The 12,406-nt window shown below is 39.8% G+C and overlaps 1 pseudogene; it reads right to left on the bottom strand.

Annotated features, from left to right (window-relative positions):
* Positions 1-7,438: 7,438 nt before the first annotated feature.
* LOC100414884 (5'-AMP-activated protein kinase subunit gamma-2 pseudogene) lies at positions 7,439-12,132 on the bottom strand (annotated as a pseudogene).
* Between the last annotated feature and the right edge of the window lie 274 nt (positions 12,133-12,406).

Genomic DNA, 12,406 nt, shown 5'->3' with positions numbered 1-12,406 from the left:
AAAAAATAATTCTTATTTCTTTGATGCTACTAAATGTAGGCTTTATGTTAGACTTATTCTTTCATCATTGAAAGGTATTTTTACTTTTTAAAAATCTTGTTGCAAAGAGGTTTAAAAAGTAATGTTCATTTCTGCATCAGTATCCTAAAAGAGGCACTACACATAGAAAGGATCAACCAGTACCAGCCATTCCAAAATCACACTGAATGCTAAAGAGCTTCAACATAATGAAGAGTCTACAACAACTAACAGGCAAAACAGCCACTTAGCATCAAAATGGCAGTATCAAATTCACACATAACAATATTAACCCTAAATGTAAATGGACTAAATGCACCAATCAAAAGACACAGACTGGCAAATTGGATAAAAATCCAAAACCCATCAGTGTGCTGTATCCAGGAAACCCATCTCACATGCAAGGATACACAAAGGCTCAAAATAAAGGGATGGAGGAAGATTTACCAAGCAAATGGAGAGCAAAAAAAAGCAGGAGTTGCAATTCTCATCTCTGATAAAATAGACTTTAAAGCAACAAAGATCAAAAGAGACAAAGAAGACCATTACATAATGGTAAAAGGATCGATAAAACAAAAAGAGCTAACGATCCTAAACATATATGGACCCAATGCAGGAGCACCCAGATACATAAGGCAAGTTCTTAACGACTTACAAAAGACTTAGACTCCCACACAATAATAGTGGGAGACTTTAACACTCCACTGTCAATATTAGACATCAACCAGACAGAAAAGCAACAAGGATATCCAGGGCTTGAACTCAGACCTGGAGCAAGCAAACCTGATAGACAGTTATAGAACTCTCCACCCAAAATCCACAAAATAGACATTCTTCTCAGCACCACATCACACCTACTCTAAAATTGACCACATAATTGGAAGTAAAGCACTGCTCAACAAATGAAAAACAACTGAAATCATAACAAACAGCCTCTCAAACCATAGTGCAATCAAGTTAGAACTCAGAATTCAGAAACCAACCCAGAACCACACAGCTTCATGGAAACTGAACAACTGGCTCTTGAGTGTTGACTGGATAAACAACGAAATGAAGGCAGAAATAAAGAAGTTCTTCGAAACCAATGAGAATGAAGACACAACGTGCCAGAACCTCTGGGACACATTTAAAGCAGTCTTTAGAGGAAAGTATATAGCAATAAGTGCCCGTATGAGGAGAATGGAGAGATCCAAAATTGACACCCTATTGTCAAAATTGAAAGAGCTAGAGGAGCAAGATCAAAAAAACTCAAAACCCAGCAGAAGACAAGAAATAACTAAGATCAGAGCTGAGCTGAAGGAGATTGAGACACGAAAAACCCTTCAAAAAATCAATAAATCCAAGAGCTGGTTTTTTGAAAAGATCAACAAAATAGACAGACCACTAGCCAGATTGATTAAAAAGAAAAGAGACAACAACCAAATAGATACAATAAAAAATGATAAAGAGGAAATCACCACAGATTCCACAGAAATTCAAACCATCATCAGAGAATATTACAAACAACTCTATGCACATAAACTAGTAAACCTGGAAGAAATCGATAAATTCCTGGACTCCTGTGTCCTCCCAAGCCTAAACCAGGAGGAAGCTGAAACTATGAATAGACCAATAACAAGGTCAGAAGTCGAGGCAGCAATTAAGAGCCTACCACACAAAAAAAGCCCAGGTCCAGACGGGTTCACAGCCGAATTCTACCAGACACACAAAGAGGAGCTGGTACCATTCCTTCTAAAACTATTTCAAACAATCCAAAAAGAGGGAATCCTTCCCAAATCATTTTACGAGACCAACATCATTCTGATACCAAAACCCGGCAGAGACCCAACAAGAAAAGAAAACTTCAGGCCAATATCCATGATGAACATAGATGCAAAAATCTTCAATAAAATATTGGCAAGCCGAATGCAACAGCAAATCAAAAAACTTATTCACCATGATCAAGTAGGATTCATCCCGGGGATGCAAGGCTGGTTCAACATACGCAAGTCTATTAATGTAATTCACCACATAAACAGAACCAAAACAAAAACCACATGATTATCTCAACTGATGCAGAGAAGGCCTTTGACAAAATTCAACAGCTCTTTATGCTAAAAACCCTCAACAAACTTGGTATTGATGGAAGGTATCTTGAAATAAAAAAAGCTATTTACGACAAACCAACAGCCAATATCATACTGAATGGGCAAAAACTGGAAGCATTCCCTTTGAAATCTGGCACTAGACAAGGGTGCCCTCTCTCACCACTCCTATTTAATATAGTACTGGAATTTCTAGCCAGAGCAATCAGGCATGAAAAAGAAATAAAGGGTATTCACATAGGAAATGAGGAAGCCAAATTGTCTCTATTTGCAGACGACATGATAGTATATCTAGAAGACCCCATCGTCTCAGCTCAAAAACTCCTGAAATTGATGAGCAACATCAGCAAAGTCTCAGGATATAAAAATCAATGTGCAAAAATCACAAGCATTCCTATACACCAATAACAGGCTTAAAGAGAGCCAAATCAGGAACGAACTGCCATTCCCAATTGCTACAAAGAGAATAAAATACCTAGGGATACAATTTACAAGGAAGGTAAGGGACCTCTTCAAGGAAAACTACAAACCACTGCTCAAAGAAACAAGAGAGGACACAAACAGATGGAGAAACATTCCATGTTCGTGGTTAGGAAGAATCAATATTGTGAAAATGGCCATACTGCCCAAAGTAATTTGCAGACTCAATGCTATCCCCATCAATCTACCATTGACTTTCTTCACAGAACTGGAAAAAACCATTTGCCAAGTCAATTCTAAGCAAAAAGAACACAGCAGGAAGCATCACACTACTGGACTTCAAACTATACTACAAGGCTACAGTAATCAAAACAGCATGGTACTGGTACCAAAACAGAGATATAGACCAATGGAACAGAACAGAGGCATCGGAGGCAACACAGCATATCTACTACCATACAATCTTGGATAAACCTGACAAAAACAAGCAATAAGGAAAAGATTCCCTGTTTAATAAATGGTGTTGGGAAAACTGGCTAGCCATGTGCAGATAGCAGAAACTGGACCCCTTCCTGACACCTTACACTAAAATTAACTCCAGATGGATTAAAGACTTAAACATAAGACCCGGCACCATAAAAACCCTAGAACAAAATCTCAGCAAAACCATTCAGGACATAGGAGTAGGCAAGGACTTCATGACCAAAACACCAAAAGCATTGGCAACAAAAGCCAAAATAGACAAATGGGACCTAATCAGACTCCACAGCTTCTGCACGGCAAAAGAAAGTCACTAGAGTGAATCGGCAACCAACAGAATGGGAAAAAATCTTTGCAGTTTACCCATCTGATAAAGGGCTGATATCCAGAATTTACAAAGAACTCAAACAGATTTACAGGAAAAAACAAACAAGCCCATTCAAAAATGGGCAAAGGATATGAACAGACACTTTACAAAAGAAGACATACATGAGGCCAACAAACATATGAAAAAATGCTCATCATCTCTGGTCATTAGAGAGATGCAAATCAAAACCACATTGAGATACCATCTCACGCCAGTTAGAATGGCGATCATTAAAAAATCTGGAGAAAACAGATGCTGGAGAGGATGTGGAGAAATAGGAACACTTTTGCACAGTTGGTGGGAGTGTAAATTAGTTCAACCATTGTGGAAGACAGTGTGGCAATTTTTCACGGCCTTAGAAATAGAAATTCCATTTGACTCAGCAATCCCATTACTGGGTACATATCCAAAGGACTATAAATCGTTCTACTATAAGGACACATGCACACGAATGTTCATTGCAGCACTGTTTACGATAGCAAAGACCTGGAACCAACCCAAATGCCCATCGATGATAGACTCGACTGGGAAAATGTGGCACATATACACCATGGAATATTATGCAGCAATCAAAAATGATGAGTTCGTGTCGTTTGTAGGGACAAGGATGAATTTGGAGAACATCATTCTCAGCAAACTGACACAAGAACAGAAAATGAAATACTGCATATTCTCACTCATAGGCGGGTGATGAACAATGAGAACACATGGACACAGGGAAGGGATCACTACACACTGGGATCTATTGGGGGGTATAGGGGAGGGACAGTGGGTCAGGGGAGCTGGGGAGGGATAGCCTGGGGAGAAATGCCGGATGTGGGTGAAGGGGAGGATGGCAGCAAAACACTGCCGCATGTGTACCTATGCAACTATCTTACATGTTCTGCACATGTACCCCAAAACCTAAAATGCAATAATAATAATAAAAAAAGAAACACACGCAAAACTTGCTTAAAAGCTCATAGGGCTGAAAAGGCAGAGTCCTCCTCTAGACTATAATGCGTGTTTTTAATTTTTTTATAAATCATCTTCTTTCAGGAAGATCTAGTTTATCTAATGTATATGGAAAGGGATAGAAACTACGAATCTATCTACTTCAATTATTTAGGTTTTAACACAGCAACACCTGGAGCAGAGTGTGATGTATCTTGTGTTTAGTTTCAGTGTTCACTTCCTACTTAGGAGCACCAGCATCCATTCAGTTTTGCCATTCAGAGACCAGGGAGTCATCTTCAGCATTGCCCTTTCCCTCACGCTCCCACGCCAACTTCATGACCCACCTTGGTCAGTTTCATTGCCCCCCGTGTCTCTTGACTTTCTCCACTTCCCTTCATGTCTACTGCCTGTGCCATCAGTATTTCTTACCTCTTTCAGAGCATCTTTACATCTACTCTTTCTTATACTCTCCTATTTTGTTTCCAGTTAGAAGGGGCTTTTTTCTGGCTACTATGAAAGTCAGAAAATGCCCAACAGTTGCTGGTGAAGTTGTGGAGAAAAAGGAATGCTTTTATCCTGTTGGTAGGAGGGTAAATTAGTTAAACCACTGTGGAAGACAGTGTGGTGATACCTCAAAGACCTAGAGGCAGAAATATCATTCAACCCAGCAATTTCATTACTGGGCATATATCCAAAGGAACACAAATTATGCTATTATTGATACACACATATGTTCATTGCAGCATTATTCACAGTAACAAAGACATGGAATCAACGTAATAGCCCATCAATAATAGACTGGATAAAGAAAATGTGGTACCTATATACCATGGAACACTATGCAGCCATAAAAATAAATGAGATAATGTCCTTTGCAGGGATGTGGATGGGGCTGGAAACCATTATCCTCAGCAAACTAATGCAGGAACAGAAAACCAAATACCACATGTTCTCACTTATAAGTGGGAGCTGAACAATGAGAACACATGGACACATGAGAGGGGAACAACACACACTGGGGCCTCTTGGAAGACTGGGGGTGGAAGAAGGAAAAGCATCAGGAAGAAAAGCTAATGGATGCTGGGCTTAGTACCTAAGTGATGAAATGACCTGTTCAGCAAACCACCACGGCACATATTTACCTATGTAACAAACCTGCACATCCTGCACATGTACCCCCGAACATAAAAGCTGGAAATAAAATTAAAAAAAACAAGCTTTTCTAAATGCAAATCTGTTCATGTCTTCCTATTGCCAAACACTTTACCAGTCTCTTCAGTGTTCCTATAATGATTCTCCAAATCTTTTTTTTTTTTTTTTCAAGACAGAGTCTTTTGTTCTGTTGCCCAGGCTGGAGTGCTGTGGTGTGATCTCCATCTTGATCTCAGCTCACTACAACCTCCACCTCCCGTGTTCAAGCAATTCTCTGCCTTGGCCTCCCAGGTAGCAGGGATTACAGGTGCCCACCATCACCCTCAGCTAATTTTGAGCATGTGTATTTTTAGTAGAGACAAGGTTTCACCATCTCGGCCAGGCTGGCCTTGAACTCCTTACCTCATGATACACTCACCTCAGCCTCCCAAAGGGCTGGGATTACAGGCGTGAGCCACTGCACCCAGCCTAAACCTCCAAATACAGCGTACAATGCTCTTCATGGTCTGACACCATCTCATACCTTATTTTGTTCCTCTCTGTATCTGATTTATATATTCAGCATCTCAAATATATCTGCTCCCTCCTACAACTGGCTACTCTCCCTGCTTGGAACACTCTTACCCCTATACTTTACCTAGTTAACTTGTATTCATCCTTCATATCTTACATCATTAGCCTTTTCTCAAGAAAGCATTCCTTGGCCTTCTTGGCCCAGTCACATCACCCTGTGATACAGAAACTTAGGGCATCAAGTACCTGTTCTCCATCACTTATCACAGCTGAATTTTATATTTACTCGTGTGATTATTGGTGATTTATGGCCAATACTCCTCTCCTACCAAATTAAAATCTCCTTGAGTCAGTGATCAGTTCAGCTCCCTCACAGGCCTAGCACATAATTAAACAGTTAAAAAATATTTGTTTAATGAGTGACTGAATGAGTAATTGCCACTGATGACTAGTGACCATTTTAGTTTGGTAAATGGTTTGATGTCACTTTGTGACCAGCCAACCTCAGCTGACACTCACTATGACTGTGCCAACAACACTGGGATCCTAGCCTCATGGTTATGTGATAGGTGAGTAGACAAGCCTGCATTTGTGACACAGTCACAGTCATTCCCAACCCTTACTGAGCACATGTCTTTAAGTTGTCAGCATCATGTTTGTTTGTAGCAAAAAGTTACAAACTGAAATCCTCCATTCTGACCTGCTGGACCACATAAACACTGACATTCCAACACATTTCCAGATAACAGAGACAGTAGTTTTAACTTAAAACAAGGAAACACTATATTTGCTAAGGAACTGAATGTAAAACTAGATGTAGTATAGATATGTTTACTCATGTTTGAAACAAATAACTCTGAGACTGGCATGTTGTTCTAATGATCTTTGGAATATGGCAGAGAAGTAAGTCTGGCTTTGGTTCCCTTCATGCACATTTCTTTTTGAATTACCCAAAGGGCCTTGTTACAAGGCAGTGTCACCTTTAAGACAATTGTACATGAGCCTTGAGGGTAATATAATAAACAAACTGCTTATTTTCAGTGCAGAAGAGGGGGAAATGGATGTTCATCAGATTTTTCAAATAACATTTGAAAGGGTCAAAATTCTTGTTGGTATGTACAAGAGACAATTAAAATATCGATTAAAAGATGAAAAATAATTACTTTTCTTGAGTAAAAGACTCAAGAACATAATGACTAGCTGGAGTAAATCTTAGAATGTCACCTATTTGCAAAATGTGACTGAATAGCTGGGCAATAATTTATAGGATTCATAAAGACTTAAAAGACTATTGCCTTATGGAGTTCTTTTTTCTATTTTTTTAAGGTAGTAGGATTTATTTTAATTTTTCAATCTGAAAAAACCCCCAAACAAAAAGTCAAACTATCCTCATATATATATATATATATACATATATATATATATATGTATATATATATACATAGTTTCAACATTTTCAGAGCACGCACTTACATTAGGAAACATTGTTTCTCTTTAACTGTATGACAATACTGTTTATGCTACAATAAAATTTACAAAAACAGTCGCATCTGAAGTCACACAAACATCATGATTTTACATTTCAATACACAAGAAAAAAAACCACACATCTTCCCAGCACGCTCCCACCTGACGGCAACGTCTCCTCCACACTTTGAGAGACCTCAGCTTTTAAAACCCAGCAGCGGTTATTTCAGAAGTCATGTCCTTTCCAGATCCAAACTTAAATAACAAGAAATTTGCCATTTCAAAATCACCAAGAGTTTATTTATGGATATGGTAAAGTTTACCCACCAAAAGATGTGTAAAAAATTGCATGAGGTGGGTGGATCACGAGGTCAAGAGATCCAGACCATCCTGGTCAACATGGTGAAACCCCGTCTCTACTAAAAATACAAAAAATTAGCTGGGCATGGTGGCACGTGCCTGTAATTGCAGTTACTCAGGAGGCTAAGGCAGGAGAATTGCCTGAACCCAGGAGGCGGAGGTTGAGGTGAGCCGAGATCGCGCCATTGCACTCCAGCCTGGGTAACAAGAGTGAAATTCCATCTCAAAAAAAAAAAAAAAAAATTGCATGAAAGTAAAAATAAATAAAGCTGTTGTAAAGGAGCCTTGTTTACACCGTAGCCCAGAACAAAACACTTATGTGTAAAACTGTCATTAAAGTTTTAATTACTTATATTCAAATTACACGTTTTTGACAAATCTAATGAAAACAAACGGATTTGGTAAAAGGTTCAAAGACTCCCATGTCCAAGCTCGGTGTTGCTTCACACGCGAGCGCCCCAGCTGCGCCGGTGACATATTGCTGTATTCGGACATAAGACACTGTGATCTGGATATGCCGTGCACTCATCTTATGTCACATCACCTGTTCCTTACCGGTGAATTCTTTGAAATGAAAAATAATGAAAACTTCAGGACATAGCGTACTTTAATGACATACAGCATTTAAAATCCCTCAGACAAAGGTCTGAAAACAGTCATTGAATGCAAGCCTGAATCTTCAAGCACATAAAATCTTTCTTTTCTTTTTTTGAGACGGAGTTTTAGCTCTTGTTACCCAGGCTGGAGTGCAATGGCGCGATCTCGGCTCACCGCAACTTCCGCCTCCCGGGTTCAGGCAATTCTCCTGCCTCAGCCTCCTGAGTAGCTGGGATTACAGGCACGCGCCACCATGCCCAGCTAATTTTTTTTTTTTTTTTTGTATTTTTAGTAGAGACGGGGTTTCACCATATTGACCAGGATGGTCTCGATCTCTTGACCTTGTGATCCACCCGCCTCGGCCTCCCAAAGTGCTGGGATTACAGGCTTGAGCCACCGCGCCCGGCCTAAAATCTTTCTTTTTTTTTAAGCTTAATTTCAACATCACTGGAAGAAATACCCATCATTAAACCCTGATATACATTCTTAACCATTCACAGCCCGTGTTCATGAAGCAAAAGGTGACCCAGAAACTTTGTTCAAGCGTCTACATTCACTGCGGTCATTCTGTTTCCGTCTCCTTCTGTTTGGCACCTGTTGGTGTGAGGATCAGGGCCTGCAGAATGTCCGACAGGGAAATAATACCCACGATGCTATCTGCTTCATTCACCACCACCAGCCGATGGACCTCCGCTCTCACTATTCTGTCCACAATGGTCTCCAGTATTTCTAGCTTATTGCACTTTACATCTTCAAAATACTGTAAACGGTGCTGAAGGGCCTGGGTCACTGTGATAGCTAGGTTATTGTATGTTTTCTCAGCAGCAAGATTAATTACATCAAATTTGGAATAAATATCTACAACTTTTTCTGACTCATCCACAACGGGCAAAGCTGATATTCATCTCTCCACAAATATGCTCAAGGCTTTAATGATAGGAGTGTCTGGGTGTACGAAGGCAATGTTGTGGTACTTTCCTATTCCCAGCTCATCCAGGTTCTGCTTCCTGAAGGCAGGCTGTGGCATATCACACATAAAAAGCTGGAGGAACTTGAGGATTCTTTTGTGGGTAAGTATATAAAGTGCATTTCCACCGATAGGGTCAGTAACCGGCAATCTGTGGATTGTAAATACAATGGCCTGGACTCAGTCTTCATTGTGCTTGCCCCCTAACAGCATGGGACAATATTGATTACTCCCTGATTCTCTAAACGTTCTTTTTTTTTTTTTTTTTTTTTTTTTTTTAGGGACATTATTCTCAGTCTCCTGTCTTTTATTCTGACTCCTTTGCTAAGCTGCACAGCTATGGGCATTCTTCCAGACCCTGTTTCTGGTCATCTGTTTTATAAGTACACTCTTGATTCAATTATCACCTCTGCCTCAAATTTCCCGATTTCACATCTTGAAATGCAGTTTGTGTCTACCGAGCCTGACACTGTGCTGGATGCTTGGTGCACTGTGATAAGCAGTATAGATACAGTTCCAGCTTTTTACACTGTACGTCTTCTTCACTAAAGGATATCTTTACTTAGCAGTCCTTTCACCGGAATTAAGAAAAACTCACCACTTTCCCTCATTAACAAACATCTAATAGTAACCACTAAATTTTATCAATGGCAATACTTTTACACTAGTTTTCTCGGCCAAACATTTAGAAGTTATTTTAGCCTTTGGCATCAGAGATTGTTAAGAAAAAACACAATTTAGAAGTTTTTTGGAAATTTTACTTTTCTGTCTCTACCCTCTATGTTCAACCCAGTCCTGAGATCTGCTGCTTTTTTTTGCATTATGTCATATCAGTGTTATCCATTTCATGTCTCTTCATGCCACACAGTGAAAGTCTACATTGCTTCCTGCAGAGATGACCCCTGTGGCTTCTTTACTGGAATTCTTTTCTACCCACCTTCATTGGCTCTAGAGCTAATCTCCCTGAAACATATCATGTCACCCCTCTGAACTTGTAATCTCCTGTTTATGACCTCATCAAGCACAAATCCCCAAGCCTGCCTTTTAAGGTTTTTCTTAATTTGTTGTCAACTCCACTCAGCCACTTTCCTCTTTCACATTAACATTTATTTTAACCTCTCTCAGGAGGCTGCACCAGCCTGTGTAGAAAGTACACATTACTGGGCTTACAAGGGCAGAATTTTGTTCCTGGTGCTGCTGCAGGCTGACCATGTGATAACTTACTTCTCTGGGCTCTTCACCACTTTCTATGTGAATAAAGGAGTAAGAGACTAGACTGTTTTCAAAATCCACACACTGTGCTCTTCTCCATTAGATGCAGACCATACCTGTTGAGGCTGGTCTCCTCTCAGGAGAACTCCACATCTGCTTCTTTGTTTCTGCTTCCAACCTAGTTTGGGGGTCTGTTTTTCTCCATTCATTCTTAAAATCCGCTTCAACCATCGAGGTTCACTTAAGACTTATCTCCTTTGTGAAATGTTCCCTAATTCCTTAAATTGGCCAACCATTGGTCATCTCTTGCTCCCTTGAGTTCTCATTACACTTTGTATCAGCATTCCATGGAACACTTGATTACCTGACTCTCTTTGAGGTATCCCATCAGGTAGTCTGTACCTACTGAAGAGAGGGTATGCACTTGCTACTTTTCCATCTTTATTTTTCCCAGTTCCACCCCCACTGACTAATCTAATTTGGACTGTGTCTGAGGTAGAAAGAGTTACCTCTGGCATTCCTTCTGTTAAGTTTAGACTAATTAGAATATTAAAAATTGTGAATTTTGCAACACTTTGAAAATAACCAAATTCCTCACAGTTTTGCCTACCCCGCTACCCAGAATCTAAAACCGAAAGAGGCCCTTGTGAACATTCTAGTTTGTGTCTCTTGAACGAAGAGTTACATGGGGATGTGGAAGACCAGGAGACTGAGAATCCTGACAGGTTTGTAAGTTCAGGTGAAGAGTCCAAGTGTGCAATGATGCCAGCTTTTATCTCTCCTAAGATGGGTTTGTGAGTGTGGGTGCATGGCATGTGTGAGTGTATGCACACACATACACATTACAGGGAATGCAAATCGGTCATGAGGAGGGTGGTCTGGAGTGTGCTATGATTCATGATGGCAAAAACTACAGGCAAAATGGGAACAACAAAATTTCATCATTTTGGGGGATATGGAGAGGAGATAATTGTTTTAATCTAACACCCTGAGAATTAGAATCTGTGAATATGTATATTAATAAGTCATATATATGAATAAAATCATATCACTTATTCCTGGCATTCTCAATGTGATGAGAGTCCTTAATGGAAAAATATCACAAGTGTATCCTTTATTCTGCAAGTCTGATAGTAAAAAACCTGGATTTACAAGCTATTATTATTTAGGTTGCTTTATAAAAGAAGTCTTCATGTATGTATGCTTAAAAAATAAACTCACATTCTGTTGTTTTCAAAAACCAACTTTTAAAACTTAATTTATCAATACATGCAATATTTTCAAGAATACAGAGTGGTTTGACTAAAAGTGCACTTGTGTTTTACTTACAGACCTATGAGAGAGGCAGAGTAGTCCACAGAAGCTCATGAACACATGACTGTCCCTCTATCTGGGGATGGCATACTCACCATAACAAAAGTCTGTGACTGAGCAGGAGGCAGTGAAGTCTATCTGTAGGAAAAAAATCCTCATTCACGGCAGTCTGTGCTGACCACATAATGGGTGCTGGCCTTTTTGATGAAGACCAGGGCATCACCAGCAGAGCCACACACGGGCATCTTGGTGCCTCCTGTGTGAAGCAGCCATTTCCTACTATCTAGGGTTGTGAAATCATCTTCCAAGACTGTATTACCAGAAATATTTCCTCCAATAAGAATCTGAAATGTATTTTTAAAAAATCCCGAATTTTCCATTTAGTTTTCAAGATATGGAACGTTCTACCTTTTTCATTTGTTTGTTTGCTTTGACCTGTCAACCTGCTCAGAACTGGCACTGGACAGCCAGCAGAATATGAGGGGCCTTTCAGAATGCTCTTATTTATGTCTGCTTGAC

Source organism: Callithrix jacchus, chromosome 20 (genome assembly GCF_049354715.1).
Source record: "Callithrix jacchus isolate 240 chromosome 20, calJac240_pri, whole genome shotgun sequence".
Lineage (NCBI taxonomy): Eukaryota > Metazoa > Chordata > Mammalia > Primates > Cebidae > Callithrix > Callithrix jacchus.
The sequence above is the reverse complement of the archived record's forward strand: the minus strand, read 5'-3'. Positions and strand labels throughout refer to the sequence as shown.